Source organism: Channa argus, chromosome 1 (genome assembly GCF_033026475.1).
Source record: "Channa argus isolate prfri chromosome 1, Channa argus male v1.0, whole genome shotgun sequence".
Classification (NCBI taxonomy): Eukaryota; Metazoa; Chordata; class Actinopteri; order Anabantiformes; family Channidae; genus Channa; species Channa argus.
Genome location: NC_090197.1, coordinates 2,691,319 through 2,708,567, shown reverse-complemented (window position 1 = coordinate 2,708,567; position 17,249 = coordinate 2,691,319). Strand labels below are relative to the sequence as shown.

The window sequence follows — 17,249 nt, the reverse complement described above, 5'->3', positions numbered from 1 at the left end:
TATCAGTACATGTTGCATGTTTTTATCCAAAAATAGAAAATGTGCATGTACTGAGTGGACTCAGTATAAAGTTGATCTAAAATATCTAGAAAACAACAATTACATTAAATCTCAAAAGTGACCTTTTTAGATCTGATCTATGTCTTTATTACACAGCTGTTGTCTAAAAACAGGGTTTAACAGGCCACTGGGCCATGTTGTGTGCTAGTCATCAGAAATCTGTAGGTTGTGTATGTGGTAGGAAGAGGCCTTTCTGAAAAACTGTTGGTTTGACATATGTCAGACAATAAGTGTCAAAACTATTAAGAAAAAACAGGCTATAATAGCTTATTTGTGTTGTATTCAAAATCTAAGGGTTGAGATTATATAGTAGGAGGAAGATTATGTGTCAATAAAAGTGGTTTGGACTTTGTCAGTCAAACAATAAATAAGCTATTGTGGTAAAGAATGATGTAACATCTTATCAGTCCATGTTACATGATTTTATTCAAAAGTCACCTGTATGTAATGAGTTGACTCAAATGAGTATGAAGTTGGTTCGAGGAAACAACACAAAGAAAAGGGGAAATGAGAAAAATCTGTCATTTCCCTGTGAACCATCTGCTGGCGAAAATCTTTTTAAATAACTTTACTTTAAACACAGATCGTGGGGTAAAGACAACACTTGTGCTTGATCAGAAACATTTGTACGTAATACAAAACCAATCTGGTGGAGATTAAACTGTCAGCACCACTTGTTATCTGATCTCTGCTCAACACAAACAGCAGCTTTTCACACAGACAAACCTTCAACTTGTGCTTTTTACAGTCCATCAAACTGCAGCTGAGAATCTTTTACACACTGAAATTGTCACTTACCAAAGATTCACACGGAGAAAAGATCTCAGCCACAACACGGACAAAGAGAAAGTAAGAACTAAATAAAGGGAACAGGAAGTAACCAGGAATCTTGTCTGGAGCAAATAACCGTCTATTTACTACTTCCTACTTACTATATAGGATATTAAATATTTAGTGGACTATAAAGTCTTTTTGTCTGACAAAACACTTTGACACTAGTCAAAACACTGTGATAGTTTTACCTGTGTATAAACACACGATCTGAGTATTTCATCCATATCTATGAAGCAGTAAACGCTGTTCTCCCGGAACCTTCGAGGAGCTGGTGTTTTCCTCCGACATTTTTATGTGTCGGAGCTCCACTGCTTAGTTTCCTTCTCCTGCTCCATCAGTCAGTTTCTCTGTTAAACACAACATGTCACTTTGAATGAGTTTCATTTCAACTTTATTCCCCGTTTATCTTGTCTTTTATTTGGTGTTTTCGGGGATAAAACTAATGTGAAAGCAGATAAACTAAAGTCAAACCAACATGTTCCTGTGCTTCACTCCCGGAGCGGTGGAGGGTTTCGGCGGTGTGGACCCTCGGAGCAGCCCGCTGTCAGAGATGGAGACACTGCGGGTGTAAGTTAACGATCGGCGGTGGAGGACATCCTGGGGGTGTTCGGGAAAACTGTGGCCCGGTACCGGGAGCAGCGACAGCTGGACAGCCTGAGGTCCATGGAGGACAAGTGGAACCGGGCAGCAGGTCGCTTTGTTTTCCCATAGCATCAGATGTGAGGATTTGCTGCTTTTCTTTGTCATTTGTTACAGTAAATGAAATATCTTTACGTTGTTGATGGTTTATACACAGGCACATTGTGAGGGACATTTTCACTCTTAACTTTCAGTTTGCTTTTTGTCCTCTGCCTGTCTTCAGGACCTCTGCAGTCTTCTTCCTGGATCCTGGGGGTCCAGCTGAACCAGAATGATCCAGAATCTGGTGCGTCGGCTGCTCAGATTAAAACAGAAGTTGAGGGTGAGGACTATGGAGGATCAGAACCAGAGTTTGATCCAGCTGAAGTGGTCAACTCCTCGCTGATCGTTCTTACACTGAGGACAGTGGAGACTACTGGCCAGAGGCCGTACTGGTGCTTCACCTGTGACCGGGTCTTCAGCCAGCTGTCCTGCTTCAGGTTAGGGTTAGGTTTTATGTTTTAAAGGCGTTTCTTGGACTTTGAGTGTTGCTTCATGGAAAAGCATTACAGTGCATGGAGTCACAAGCTGTCAGTGCCTGTAAGAAAACTTACAGGGTGGAAATGAAGCTTTTTGAAGCACTGAAGCAAGTGTGTTAAAAATGGTTCAGCATTTGAAAATGTTTGACACAACTAAAATGACAAAGTCTGCTGGTCAAATCATTGGTTTTACATGTGAATGGGTGAAAGAAATGATGAAACAGTTGAAGTTTTATTGCTGCCATTGTTTTTTTTGGTTCAGTAAAGAATGTGACGTAGATGTGATGTTCAACTACAGCATGGACACATTCTGATATGAGTGAGACTTAAAGAAGCTTCATTTGGGGCAGTCACCTGATTTTTGTGTGGTGAAGCGAAGCTTAAAGACAACATGACAAGATGCTTCTGCTTTGAAAGTTGTCTGCTTTGAGTGGAACATCCCTCTTTTTGAAAAACAGTCTTTGTTACCAGGCTCATGTTAGTATGTTATTACCATAAGCAAAGTGACTTGATCCTGTTTAAGGTTATTGTTCACACTAAGAGGTTATTTAAGTTCTTTGTTCAGAGAGTCTGGACTGTCCTGGTGGGTCGACATGGAAAATAAAGTTGAACTGTTTGAGTCCTCGTCTTTCTCTGAACTGTGACCAGAGCTTTGAACCATGTTTCAATCCTGACTCATGTTCAACCAAACAGTGACTTTTACTTTGTTACACGTGATTCCACATCTAGAGGCTGTGTCACATCTGTCACTGTTCTACATTTTAACAGCTAATATTTCCTAACAATGACTAATGGCAGTGTAATAAACATAAAAACTGTCTCATGTTACTGTCAGCGCTGATCCATCCACCCATTCCCACTGACATCCTCCTGAAGTATATTGAGTCATTAAATCAATCCAAGACTCCTCATTTATATTCAGCTCAGAGACAAATTCCTAATAATTAACAAGAGATAATCATTTCACCATTTATATTTCAGTTTTTCTTTCTGTTGGGAGTAAAATCTGTTACATTTCTTTTTCTCTGTGTCGCACATCCACCAACTATTGTCACAGTTTACACAACTTTAACCATTTCCAACAAAAGAGAAGCCTCCATTTTAAGGGCTTTGACCCCTATATATTCTGATTGTGAAGAAGTTCTAAAACACTGTAGACTGGTCACACACCGCTGATATACGAGTTAACCACAGTGAGTTTGTTGTCTAACTGTTAATTACTGTGAATACACTAAAATAACAGCTGTTTATATGTTACACTAACAATTTAACCTGATTTGTCACATAACCTGGTAACTAAGCAACTTCTGGTGGAGCCTCGAGTCACCTGAACCAGCTGTTGCTGCTCAGCAGTGAATCACAGGAGACGGAAGAGGACAGAGGACCAGTCACAGTGACTGATTAATATATTCTTCATTCTGTTCAAACTTCACCCAGTTGTTAATGTCGGGACTGTTTTTCTTTCATTTATGCAGCGTTTCCATGTGAATGAGCAGTGATATTGAGTCTGTGTAAGAAATGGATTGATGAATTTCACTCAGTTGTCACAACCATCTGTATGTGGCTCCTTCTTCCTACATCTTGTGTTTCTCAAAAAGTAAATTTGTGAAAAGTGATTCTGATGTCACTCTGTATTATTTTCAGTAAACACTGAATGTGATGAGAATTACTGCTCGATTCATTTCTCAACTGACGACTACAAGCTGTTATGTAAACTGATGAATTGGTTATTTGCTATATTGCTGAAAGGCAGAGATGACGCTGGAAAAGTGGTTTTAACTCTTCTCTTTTCTCACCATTTGCAGGCCGATGCACTGATCTGTCCTTGATCTCATCATAGATGTGATGTGTTTGTTTATTTTCTGCAAAGAATGCAAAAGAATCTGTGAAAAAAAATGCTGCCTTTGATGCCGATGGTGGAAACACCGCAAAAAACTGATGTCACATTAGATCTCAGTTAGTGGCTGTTACTCACCATGTTTTTTATACCTGCATCTCCAAGTAAAGTAGATGAGGAGGACGAGGAGGAGGACAATGAAGGTGACACCTACTCCAACCAACAAAATTGGTCCTTTTTGAAGTTGCAGCAAGACAAGTGAGAGTTAAGAATTACTGACACTAATAGTGTAGTAATAACACTAATAGTGGGGATGTTAAAATGCAAGAGAGAACAGTAGAGATACTGCAGTCTGAACAAATAACACATCATTTACAGATGAGCTTCCAACAACATCCAACAGCAGTATTATCATAGGTACAACTTAATTACACTAGATACTACAAATATACTTTTATTCAGTTTAGTGTTTCAACAAATTTGATGTGGATTAAATCCATCCATTGTCTGTTTCCTATTATCCTGGGTAGAACATGCACATTCCACACACAAAGGCCACACAGGGATTTGAACCAGGGACTTTCTAGCAGTGAAGCAGCAGTGCTAACCGCTTTACCACCGTGCTGCCTATGTAGACGACAATAATAATCAAATTTGTCATTTAAACCTGTTTAATGTAACAAATTCATCTTTTATTCAATGGTTTCTCTGTATAATTTAGTTATTACCTGAGTTATTTGGTGATGTAGTTCTGGTTATTAGCGGTGTTGTATTTAAAGGTGTTGTTTTTGTCGTTGAAGTTGTTGTTTGTGTCTCGTTACCTTCAGCATGGGGTCGAAGGACAAATTATGTAATAAATGTAATAAAATATATTATATATAAAATATTCTGGAAATCAAATAATGATTAAACTCATATTTTTTCATCTTTTATTATTATGATTTTTCTTGTCTTTTGTCTTTTTCCCATAAGTTCATGGACGCCACAGCAGATCATTGGTCTGCATGTTGATTTTAGGCTGCATCCCCTTCCTGACGAAACCCTCTGCAATTTTACTGGGCTTAGAAGCGGCACTGGGGATGTGGATGGGCGGTTCGAGCTCTAGTGTCTTGCCCAGGGACACTTCAACACGTGGGGAGAGCCGGACGCCAACCTCCGACCGTCGGAGACATGAGGCACTTTTTCAAAATTTTATTCAGTTATTTGATTAAAAAAAACGTCTCCGAATCTGTAAGTTTCTTTTCAACACAATCTCCTAGATTCCTAAAATAAAGGACATTGTTGAGAAATAGTTGCGAACTGTTGCTGTATTTTTGTATTAAAGTAAAATCACATTTAAGCAAAATGTAAATCAGTTTTATTCTTATTTAAGTCACAATGACTGAGGCCAGTAGTTTAAAACATTGTTCTGTTCAGGATCAGGCAGCAGGTCTGGTGATGACTGAGGAGTAGATGATGTCCTAGTGGTCTCAATTCGGTGGCGTCTTGCTGGGTCTCTCCCTCCAGTTCTGTCGACCCAGAGACGCGCAGCGAATCGTCTCCTCCGGCAGAGACGGACCCTCAAACACAGCGTACTCTGCAGAGAAACATGTGGTTCAAAGATGAAAACAGACCTGAAATCACACAGCTGGGATCAGAGGCTGGATCAGCAACAGGGCTCAGATGTCAGGGGGCCGGAAATCCCCAAGTTTACTGGGAGCTGATAAAAGATCAAAAAAATAATGATAATGGCACTTGTGGGTTTCCGTATGTCTGACCACTCACTTGCATATCTGTTGTTCTTCCTCCTGCACTTCATGCTTATCAGTAAAAGACAGACTGCAGCCAGGAGGAGCATCATTAAACCGAAACCCACCACAGCCACCAACAACAGAGCTGAGGGAGACCACACACATTCACACTTTTCCAAACAGAACTCGACTTTTCTAAAGACTGTGGAGTATGGAAGACAAAAGGTGATGTGATGTTGACCAACCAACCATTTTCAGATCTTTTCTTCTCCTTCTTCTTTTTCTTAACATCTGTTGAACAGAAATAATGTGAAACAACTATTCAAAATAGGGTTAGATACTAAAAAAAAAATATTCTTCTGTTTTGTTTTTCTTTTTGTTCAAGTATTAAAACCACATGTTCACTATATGGAACATAATGCAAATCATTTCTGTCATTGACCTTCCATGAGTAACAAATAAAGATATTGAAAAATTGTCTTCAGTATTAAAAAACAATAAGAAAAACATAAATAAAAAACTTTTGCACTATTTTACTTTACTTTAATTTAGACTTAATATCAGAACATTTACTTTTAAACTTCACTGTATTATTTCATTTCCCACCAAAACTGTGTCAAACCTTATTTATTGTGCTGTTTTTGCTCTAATGTAAGAAAATCCCACCTGAATCTGTCACAGCAGGTGATGTAATTGTTCTGGTGGACGAGTGGTCGCTCGTTGGCTCTGGATGCCCTGATGGATAAGAGCGAGGTTTTAAAATCTCTTAGAACATGTGAAAACAATAAGCTGATGCAAAACTTGAAATGTAGTTTTTAAAGTCAGTTTGAATTGTGACACACAGAGACACATATGGTTTATGAAACTGTCTCTAAAAAAGAAATTATAATAATTATGGTTTAAGCAAAACTTTCCAAATATTGGATAAATGTTTAAGAAGGTTTTGACATTTGAATCTTAAATGTTAACACAACTGTCTTATATGTTTTATATATTTTTATTTTACAACAAAATGTTGTAAAAGTTTTTCCTACATATTTTCATAGAAGCTTGCTCCATGTGTAGAGATGCTGTCTCAGCCTCATGTGACACAGATTCACTGCACATCACTGGCAGCATTGCAGAGATATTTACTTCTAGTGTTGGAGCGAGCCTCACCCTACTGACCAATCAGAGAAGAGCAGAGGTTTATTAGCTTCCTGTTTATTGTAATTTGATAACTACAATTACTTGAAGGGCTGTGCAGACTGTAAAAACTGTATCAGAGCAGGATGGACTGATTCAGACACCGCAGCTTTGATTTCATAGACATGGGGTTCAGTGTCTTTCTTACTGAACCAGGATGTGGACTAGAGGAGCGAAGACAAATGGAACAGACGACTTTAGCTGCAGGTCAGTGTTTAAAATAAGGGACGACAAATTTCTCACCTTGTTGCAGTTCAAACATTGGTCTGTCTGCTATCTCAGCGTAGACAGTGTCTCTTTGTTCACCTCCTGTCAATCAAGAGTGTCAGTACGTCACCTTTTCTGATCAAAACATCAAATGTGGACGTGGTACAGACTAATAAGGGATGGTGATGATTTTGTAAATGTTTCTTTTCTCCTGCGTGTTCAAGTGGTTATTTGAGGACATTTGAAACAACATCTTGTCCTTTGATTAAACGTCTTATCCACAGATGCACGTTTTCACTCTCAGTTTTTATTCACCTCGTCTTTTGATCGTATGTCTCCATGTGAGGAAGAGGACGGTCAAAATGAGGAGCAGAGGTAGGAACACTCCAAGAAGCCATAAGAACTGCTGTGCAGACGCAGCTGGAAGATAGAACAGAAGTTTATTTATGACACAACGAGTCCTGGAGGTAGTTTGTTCCTACACGACTCACAGTAGCATCACTGTAATTTCAGGCCCAAATGGCAGCTGTTACCAACTTCACCAACTTTCTGCTCACGTCCTAAATACTCCAACTGCTAGAGGACGACTGTCTGTACAATGTCTCTGTGGGTCCTAACAACCTGCTGTGGTCTTCAGTCTGCCCGTCCTGACCTTGACCAAACACACTTTTGGTTTTTCCTTTGACTTCTCGAGTCCACGCTGGATCCGATCTTCCAACATCAGGGGAACATTTCAGAGTGACGACGGCTCTTTGAGTAGCATTTAATATTACTGCTGCTGTACACAACAAAGGCAAAGTGATTGGTGAACAATTGATTTCATAATGTGTCAACATGTACTGATGTCATGTGAGCAGAATTATCTACTGATATTAATGTTCAAAGCAAAGAAGTGTATTATTCATCTCAGTGTAGCAGAACTCGTCCTGTGAGAAAACAAGAGGACAGACCTGTTCCTAAACTGGGACGTCACTACATGATCAAACACTTTACTACTGTCCAACAGGAATCGGCACGTTACTACAGTTACACAACATATTGTACATTGTGATGTTACCTGATGGGATCACGGTCAGTTCCACAGCTTTTTTATTATTACAGAAATAAGTTCCACTGTCTGACACTGCAGCTCTGCTAATGTACAGAGACTTGTCTCCTAACGAGCTGAATCGTTTGTCTGGGTCATTGATGTGTTTTTTGTCTCCGTCGTCGTTTTTTATTCAACTCTGCCTTAATTGCTCTGTGGTTATTTGCACTTTGTGATGAGACAGGAAGCAGCTTTGGACCAATAGAATGATATTAATACATAAAGAGCTGCAAGTGAGTGAAAATGTTGAGGTCTGTACATCATATGCGCTCTTTACTCATTGTATACGGTAGTGTTACACCCAAAATGTTTCTGTACCTTCTCATTACCTGTATTACGGTAAACACCTTTTAGGGATGAGAAGAAGAAAACTGTTGTCACGTCATGACTGACCGTGTCGGATGCACAGAGCCGGCAAAGCTGTTCTTTTGCTAAATAAACGCTTCATTGTGTGGCCAAAGAGACCAGAATGATTTTTACTTTATCTCCACTCGCAGCATGAATGAAGTGTTCCTGCGCTCAACAGGTTATGGGCCCAGAGTGGAAGATAAGTGAACGTCTTAAGAGTCTCTTTTACGGACATTTTTGGCGCGACGCATTACGCGCGATAAAGAAGCCGATTTAGCAAGAACAGAGAAACTGATAAAATGGCAAGTCGAGCGACCGGGATCACGACTCCCCAACTTTACTTCGACGGCACAGAAGCTAAGTATGAGCTTTGGGAAACAAGATTCTTAGGATATTTGCACGTGCTAAAGCTAAAAGACACTATCCTGAATGTGCCTGCTAATGCTAATGATGAAGAACTAGCCGAAGACGCACGAAAAAATGCAGATTGCTATCCTGAGCTAATAAGGCTAATAGACGACAGAAGCCTCCATATGGAGAAGTAAAATGCATCCGTTTGGATAATGGCACTGAGTTTACAAGCCGAGACTTCCAAACATTGCTAACAAAGAACAGGATAAGGCATGAAACCTCTGCACCTTACTCCCCTCATCAAAACGGCACTGCAGAGAGGAGTTGGAGAACTCTATATGAGATGAGTAGATGCTTACTAATAGAGAGTGGATTACCCAATAAGTTATGGAACTATGCCATGCAAACGTCAGCGTACGTGAGGAACAGGTGCTACAATAGGTACACAAAGAAAACAGCATACGAGTTGTTCACAGGCAAGAAGCCAAATTTATCCAAGATGCAAAAATTTGGATCTATATGTTTTGCTTACAAGCAAGAGAGTGGAAAATTAGACTCCAGATGTGATCAGGGTATTTTCATTGGCTATGATAAAAACAGCCCGGCTTACTTAGTGTACTACCCAGACACAGAAAAGATTCAGAAGCACAGGTTGGTGAAATTTACAACTAAAGCGACCGAAGAGAAGGAAACACAAACTTCTGAATCGCACACAGGGTATGAGAATGTGTATCCTGTGGTTCAAAACCAAGACAGAAATGATGTAATGGTGGAAAAAGATGGAAAGGATGTTCATGAAGTTTTACCTGAACAAAGTGAGCCCACATGCCCAGATAAACACACAGAAATGATCAGAAGAAACCCACCAAGAACTAGGAGGAAACCAACACATCTATTGGGATTTGAGACCGAGTACTCAGAGGACAATCTTAAAATGTGTGTTGACTTTTGTTACAGAATGATATGTAACATACCCCAGAACTATGAGGAAAACCTTCACACTCACACAGCTACCACCAGGGAAAACGACAGTGGGAGGGAGATGGGTCTACGCAATAAAAACGGACATTGATGGACGTGAAAAGTACAGGAACTGACTATGAGGAGACATTTTCACCCACAGCTGATATGACAAGTGTAAGAGTGGTCATGCAGAAGGCAGTTCAAGATGGATGTTAAAACTGCCTACCTACATGCACCAATTGACTGTGAAATATACATTGAACAACCAGAAGGCTACGAAAAAAGGTCAAAAACAGGTGACAAACTTGTATGTAAATTACAGAAATCACTTTATGGTCTCAAACAATCAGGGAGAAATTGGAATGCTATGTTACACACTTGCTTAGTGGAAAACAACTTTAGACAGAATCCAGCTGACAACTGTGTATACACAAGGGAGAACAATAATGGGAAGGTGATCTTAATAATATGGGTAGATGATCTGATCACAGCAGCAGACAGTGAAAGCATACTGAAAGATGTAAAGAAGATGCTCACTGAAAAATTCAAAATGAAAGACATGGGAAAGCTGAAACACTTCTTACGGATCGATTTTGAACAGACAGAAGGAAGAGTAAAGATGTCACAAGAAAAATATGTGTCAAAAATACTGAACAGGTTTAACATGCAAGACTGTAAACCTAGGGAAACTCCATGTGAACTAAAACTAGACTTCACAGAAAATGCAAAGAAAATGAATAACCCAAGAATGTACAGGGAGGCAGTGGGAAGCTTAATCTACCTGTCCACTTGCACCCGACCAGATCTGAGTTTTGTGGTCAGTAAACTGTCACAACATTTTGCTGAACCAACAGAAGCCCACTGGAACACAGTGAAGCATGTGTTCAGATATCTTAAGGGTACAGAAAAACAAGGTTTGTACTTTAAGAGAAAGACGGGAAAATTGGGTCTAATAGTGTACAGTGATGCTGACTGGGCATCAGACACTACGGACAGACGCAGTACATCAGGTTATTGTATCAGTCTAAGCAAAAACAGTGGTCTGATTGCATGGAAGACAAGGAAACAACCAACAGTAGCACTGTCTACTTGTGAGGCAGAATATGTGTCCTTAGCATCAGCTATACAGGAAAGCATCTATCTGGAACAACTACTCACAGGGATTGATTCGTATGAATATACAAGCACCATAGTGTACGAAGACAACCAAGGTACTATAGCACTAGCCAGAAACCCAGTTAACAGGCAGAGGTGTAAACACATTGACATCAAGTACCACTTTACGAGGGAAACTGTCAACAGTGGCAGAGTCAATCTAGAATATTGCCCAAGTGAAAAGATGGTTGCTGACATAATGACAAAACCAGCCACTAAACTGAAGTTGTCTATGTTTACTGAAGACATGTTTGTTACTTAAGAATGTCTATATTGTACCATATGATCAAGACAATATAATAGTCTTGAGATGTTTGTGCATAAGTGTTAAGTTGATGAGCTAAGAATGAGTGGGGGTGTTGAGGTCTGTACATCATATGCGCTCTTTACTCATTGTATACGGTAGTGTTACACCCAAAATGTTCTGTACCTTCTCATTACCTGTATTACGGTAAACACCTTTTAGGGATGAGAAGAAGAAAACTGTTGTCACGTTATGACTGACCGTGTCGGATGGACAGAGCCGACAAAGCTGTTCTTTTGCTAAATAAACGTTTCATTGTGTGGCCAAAGAGACCAGAATGATTTTTACTTTATCTCCACATGCAGAGTGAACGAATTGTTCCTGCGCTCAACAGAAAACCTTATATCTTAACATAAGGACGAGACAACGTTTCAAAACTTTTAGCTTTGTGTTTATTAGGTTTTTTAGTTCAAATGCATTGATCAGACAGAAACTAATGTATTTAAAGTGTCAGTGGTTGTGGTTTGTCCTGCTGCTACTTCCTTGATGCTGTCTGTTCAAAGCTGCCTGACTCAGACAGAAACAGACAGTGAAGACTGGTCACAAAGAAGTTCACTTAGTTTTTAGCTCTTCATCAACATGTCGACAGAAATTCAAACTGATTCTGATCTGAGGGTGAAATATATCAGAGGAGAGAGAGAGAACATGGAGGTGGAGATGATGGAGGATGGAGATCAGTATGATGATTCAAAGCCCTGTGTTTTGTTGCCTTCATATCCACCCCGACCTTCTCTACAAAGACTGACTACGGCCACTAGATGTCAGCATTTCCCCTCACATCTTGATCCTAACAACTGTGCCATTAGGTAGTAGGTGACCTACTAAAGCATAACTGTGGCTGTGACAATGACTGATAACCATGCATTCAATAGCATGAGAACACTGGAACACTGCTGTCAAGAAAGGGCCAACAATTCTGAAATAAATGTGTCTGTGGATTTTGTCTCTGTAGAACCACACAGTGAGAAGAAGCTTCCAGCTGGGAGAAACAGCAGTTTCAGAGTTTTTACAGTGTCTCTGGGAGTTCTGTATCTTCTGATTCTGGCTGGGATCATCACACGCTGTGAGGACTTTTATTCCATAATGTTGAAGGTTTTATTTTCTCCTAGAAATGATGTTAGAAACATGTTTCTTACAAATGAATGTTGTTGAACTTGTTAATCATTTAGTCCTGATCAGCTCTGGGCTCATCACACACAGTGTCCTAAACCATAGGATTATTAAAGACTGTCCACAGATGCTGGGCTGCTCTCTGAGCAACAACCAATTGTCAGCTTGTGAGGAGAATTCAAATCCAGTGGATTCCATCTTCTTAGTGGCTGTTCCATCAGTAAACAGGCTTTGAAAAACCCACAGACGACCAATCATTTCAAAGAAACACAGGATAAAGTCGTGACCACCTAAAGCTCGAGCTGTTAGAACTTGGTTACTTTGCGTCTCCATTGATGTGCTGCAGGGATCAGATCTCGGTCCTCTTCTATTTCCATCTATACTACATCCCTGGGTTCTATCATCCATAGAATTATGGATTACTACAATAGTTTTATGTTGCTATTGAATTTCTCAGTAAAATGTTCACAACACAACAACATGTTCACAGAACAACATCTACTTTGTGACGACAGTAGAAATAAAGTGATTTCTGGTTCTGTTTAAAGTCACAGCACTTGGTGAAGTTGAAATCCTTTAAAAACAAGTATTTAACGTTACAGACATTTGTGTTGGTTCTTTGTTGGCTCTAGTCACGACTCCCTGAGTGAGTTTATCACAGCAGGTTAAAGAACAGTGGCTTCAACAAGTTACTAGTGTTATTAAGTGTGACAGTGACACTTTAACGTGCTCAGGAAACTTCAATATGCTGTATTTAAAACACAATGATTTCATAGTTTTGATCTGTTTGGATTTGGTTTTTCCCTCCAGATATTTTAGTGACTTTGGAGAAATATGATCTGGAGAAGAATCTCAACAACCTGAGTCACAGATACAATCAGTCACAGCATCTCATCAAGCAGCTTCAGGGTAAAACTTCAGGATCCAACTTCACAATGTTTCCATGTTATCATAGTGTTTTTCTACTGTTCTAATACAAAGACAGCAGTCAACAATACTCAGTTACAGAGAGTCATTGTTTCTTTGCTTTTGTGTTTCTCATCATTTAATTCAGTCACCAAAGAAAAAGAGCTTCAATCCAGGATTGACAACCTGAACAAAAGCTACAATGAGCTCCAGGACAAAATATGTAAGATTTTGAAATCATAACCAAATATCATTATACACAAGATTGAGCTTGACAGGATTCATATTGTTGTAATGTTGTTTTTAAGACACGTCAGTCACCAACAGTCAGTTACAGGATGAAATAAAGCTGCTGAAAGACAAACTTAAAGATGAGAAAAGTTTAAAAAATTAAAACCAAAAACCAGAATTAAACTAATTTCCATGATATGACTTAAATGTGCCTTTATGTTCAGTTAGAGTTGTTACATTTTGTTGAACATTTTTCTATGTGGATATTTCTGTTGCAGGTCATCACTTAAAAATCTGAGTTTTAACGTCTTTCTAAACTGAAGCTGAAAGAGAAAAGCAGCAGATTAAGATCTTATTTTACACAGTGACACTACAGATCATCATCATCCTGATACTGAATGACATGAAATCTGTCTTTAAACATTTGTTTGACATTAAGGGAAGTTGTGTCCTGAAGGATGGAAGAGATTTGGATCCAGTTGTTACTTTAAATCCACTGAGAAGAAAAATTGGACTGAGAGCAGAAAAGACTGTGAGAACAGAGGATCAGACAGAAAAGAAGAACAGGTGAGTGTGTGTGTGTGTGTGTGTGTGTGTGTGTGTGTGTGTGTGTGTGTGTGTGTGTGTGTGTGTGTGTGTGTGTGTGTGTGTGATCTTTGATGAATCTGTTCATTGTGTTTCTGACCTGCTGTCAGTTTTTATAGACAATGAAAAGTCACATGAATATGGGAGAATTTTGATGAACTATAACCAGGAGCCCTGATCTCAGTTAAATGAAGAAAAGAAAAAGATGTGAATGATTCAAAAAGTTTCTGCACGAACAATGAAATGTAAAATAAACAGTTACATTTTATTGAAACACAACAAATACATTCTGCTGATAGAAAATATGAACTTTTGTTCCATTCAATCAATGGTTGTTACAACTTTTCTCTTTCTCCAAGTTGTAACAGATTCAAATGTTCCTTCAAACAGAGTCACATGATGATGTTACTAGAACAGAAAAACTGAATGATGAAAGAAGAACTGATTATTGACTTTCTGTTAGGACTTTGTCACCGAGCTGAATCAGCATGAAGAGTCCTGGATTGGTCTGTGGACACAATGGTCACAGACACAGCAAGTATATCAATGGAAATGGTTGGATGGATCACAGCCGACAGAAACGTGAGATAGATTTTCTTTCTAATACAGTGACATCAGAGTCATTTTTAGGAGCTAATAGGATCATGTGTTAAAATGTAGGACAGTGACAAAATGATCCAAATCTCTTTGGAAAAATCTTTCTATGAACTCTCTTCATCTCCAGTCTGTGATGAGCTGCAGTAACAATGAGTCAGGATTGAAACATGGTTCAAAGCTCTGGTCACAGTTCAGAGGATTGAATGTGTGTGCTGCTCTCTGTATCCTCACACAGAACAAACATGGTGGAAGAAAAACTAGCTTCAACATTTAGAGTCAAACTTTCTTGAACTTGATCTCAGCATGAAGGAGCAGCTGCCTCTTCTCTGCTCTTTAGAAAGTGAAGAACAGATGAAGGAAAAAGCTGAATATGATCATTAGTCCCAGGGATGGATTCAGAGAGCAGCTTTCCAACCACTTTATCCTCAGAGACAAAGCTGAAAGTGATGTGAGGAAACCTGTTGACAAATGTGCTGATTGGGAGTGAAAAGTCTAACAGACAGTGACTGGGCTCAGAGAGAGAAACACTACTGAACATGTGCAGTGGCTTTAAAAAGCAGGAATCAGAGCAGGAAGAAAAATAAGTAGTAAAATAACTACTTAGTGTGAACAATAACCTTAAACAGGATCAAGTCACTTTGCTTATGGTAATAACATACTAACATAAACATGGTAACAAAGACTGTTTTTCAAAAAGAGGGATGTTCCACTCGAAGCACACAACTTTCAAAGCAGAAGCATCTTGTCATGTTGTCTTTAAGCTTCACTTCACCACACAAAAATCAGGTGACTGCCCCAAATGAAGCTTCTTTAAGTCTCACTCATATCAGAATGTGTCCATGCTGTAGTTGAACATCACATCTACTTCACATTCTGCTCACTCAGAGTTGATGAGTTTGTTGACCTGATTTAATGAGACTGAACCACAAAAACAATGGCAGCAATAAAACTTCAACTGTTTCATCATTTCTTTCACTCATTTACATGTAAAACCAATGATTTGACCAGCAGACTTTGGCTTCATGTGGACACTTTCTTCCAGAAGAGGCAGGAACATAGGGACATATAAGAGCAGAGGTAGAAGCACTCAGGTGGTGCAAGACTTTAGTAATTACTTTAGTACTTAAAGAAATGATTTGTAATTGTATTTATATGACTAACAGATTAAAAGATTCAGTTTTTCTATTTAATGACTTGGAGAAACTGCAAGATTGTTGCAAATATTGTTTGTAGAAGGTCAAACATCTATTTCAGTCACAGTTAATAAGTTGATTTTAAGACCTGATGTTTTCGCTTTTAACAATTGTTACATTTTCATTTAGTCCCAGGGTCTGTTTCATTAGTTAGTGTGAACAGTAACAATCTAAACATTAGGCCTCAGCCAGTACAACAACTGTATGTGACCTCTGTCATTCAGCCTGTTAATAGTGACTTTCAGCAACACTGAGCCCAAAAACTGCCCAGATATCAGAGTTACCATCACGATTCAGCCACTAGACGGAGTCCAAACCAAGAGACTGCTTCATGAATCTGTGTCTGAAATCTTCTTATTTCAGTGAGAGAAGTGAGCTGGTGATTGGAAGGTCCCTGCTTCAGTCACCAGCCCCAGCAGGATGGGTGGGTAAGTGAAAAAGACCCCTCATCCTCCCCCATCAGCAACACTGTGGTGTCCTCGAGCAAGACCCTTAATCCCAACTGCTCCAGTCCAGAACAGAGTGTAGATCATCCATGTTTCAGAAACACTAAGCCCAGTAATCTGTTTCTATCTCCCACCTTCCAACCCCCAACAGAAGAGGGAGAAAACACAAAGATTACAACAATCATCAATCATTTAAATAAATTAACAAACAGTCCAGTGGATAAAAAATATAATATATGTCCTGAGAAATTATGTAAAGTCATAGTAATTAAAATAACTGGTTTATGCTTCAAAGTTATTATAAAACTAATTTAAAGTCCTGTTTCCATCTGTTGCACTGAGAATAAAAAGACAAAGATCAATATTCTGATCTGTTTCATATCAACAGCAGAAAAATCACGTGAACTAATCTTTCTTCTTCTGTCAGAACAAAGCTGAGCTGTGAACTTCTTCATGCTCCTCTCACCTTAAACCCACCTGACACCTCACACACCGAGGTCCAATCAGATCCACTCAGGTGTTACACATGCTGACACACAGACCAGACACCTGCAGCAGTAAAATTAGACTCAGCCTCTGTCCTCAAGAGTGGACCTGTGAAAACTTCCACCACATGTTGACTGTTTCATTTGCAAAGCTACAGAATCCCCGTCGTGTTTTTAGGTGGTCAGGTGGGATTGACGAGAGTGGAGATGAGGTGTCTCCTCTGACAGGGGTGTTTGTAGAAGCAGGACAGCTGGCTGAAGACCCGGTCACAGGTGAAGCACCAGTACGGCCTCTGGCCAGTAGTCTCCACTGTCCTCATTGTAAGAACAATCAGCAAGGAGTTGACCACTTCAGCTGGATCAAACTCTGGTTCTGATCCTCCACAGTCCTCACCCTCAACTTCTGGTCCGGCTGGACCCCCAGGATCGGGTCTTCATGGCAGTTCTTTATCCATGAAGAAGACTGCATAGGTCCTGA

The 17,249-nt window shown here is 39.5% G+C and overlaps 2 long non-coding RNA genes across 2 annotated transcripts; one reads left to right on the top strand and one right to left on the bottom strand.

Annotated features, from left to right (window-relative positions):
* Positions 1-1,189: 1,189 nt before the first annotated feature.
* LOC137100176 (uncharacterized) lies at positions 1,190-6,181 on the top strand. The gene is made up of 3 exons (XR_010910851.1): positions 1,190-1,613; positions 1,757-4,146; positions 4,861-6,181. It is a non-coding gene; the product is annotated as an uncharacterized lncRNA (long non-coding RNA).
* LOC137100195 (uncharacterized) lies at positions 5,654-7,029 on the bottom strand. The gene is made up of 4 exons (XR_010910863.1): positions 6,653-7,029; positions 6,285-6,353; positions 5,868-5,909; positions 5,654-5,763 (listed from the first exon to the last, which is right to left on the bottom strand). It is a non-coding gene; the product is annotated as an uncharacterized lncRNA (long non-coding RNA).
* Between the last annotated feature and the right edge of the window lie 10,220 nt (positions 7,030-17,249).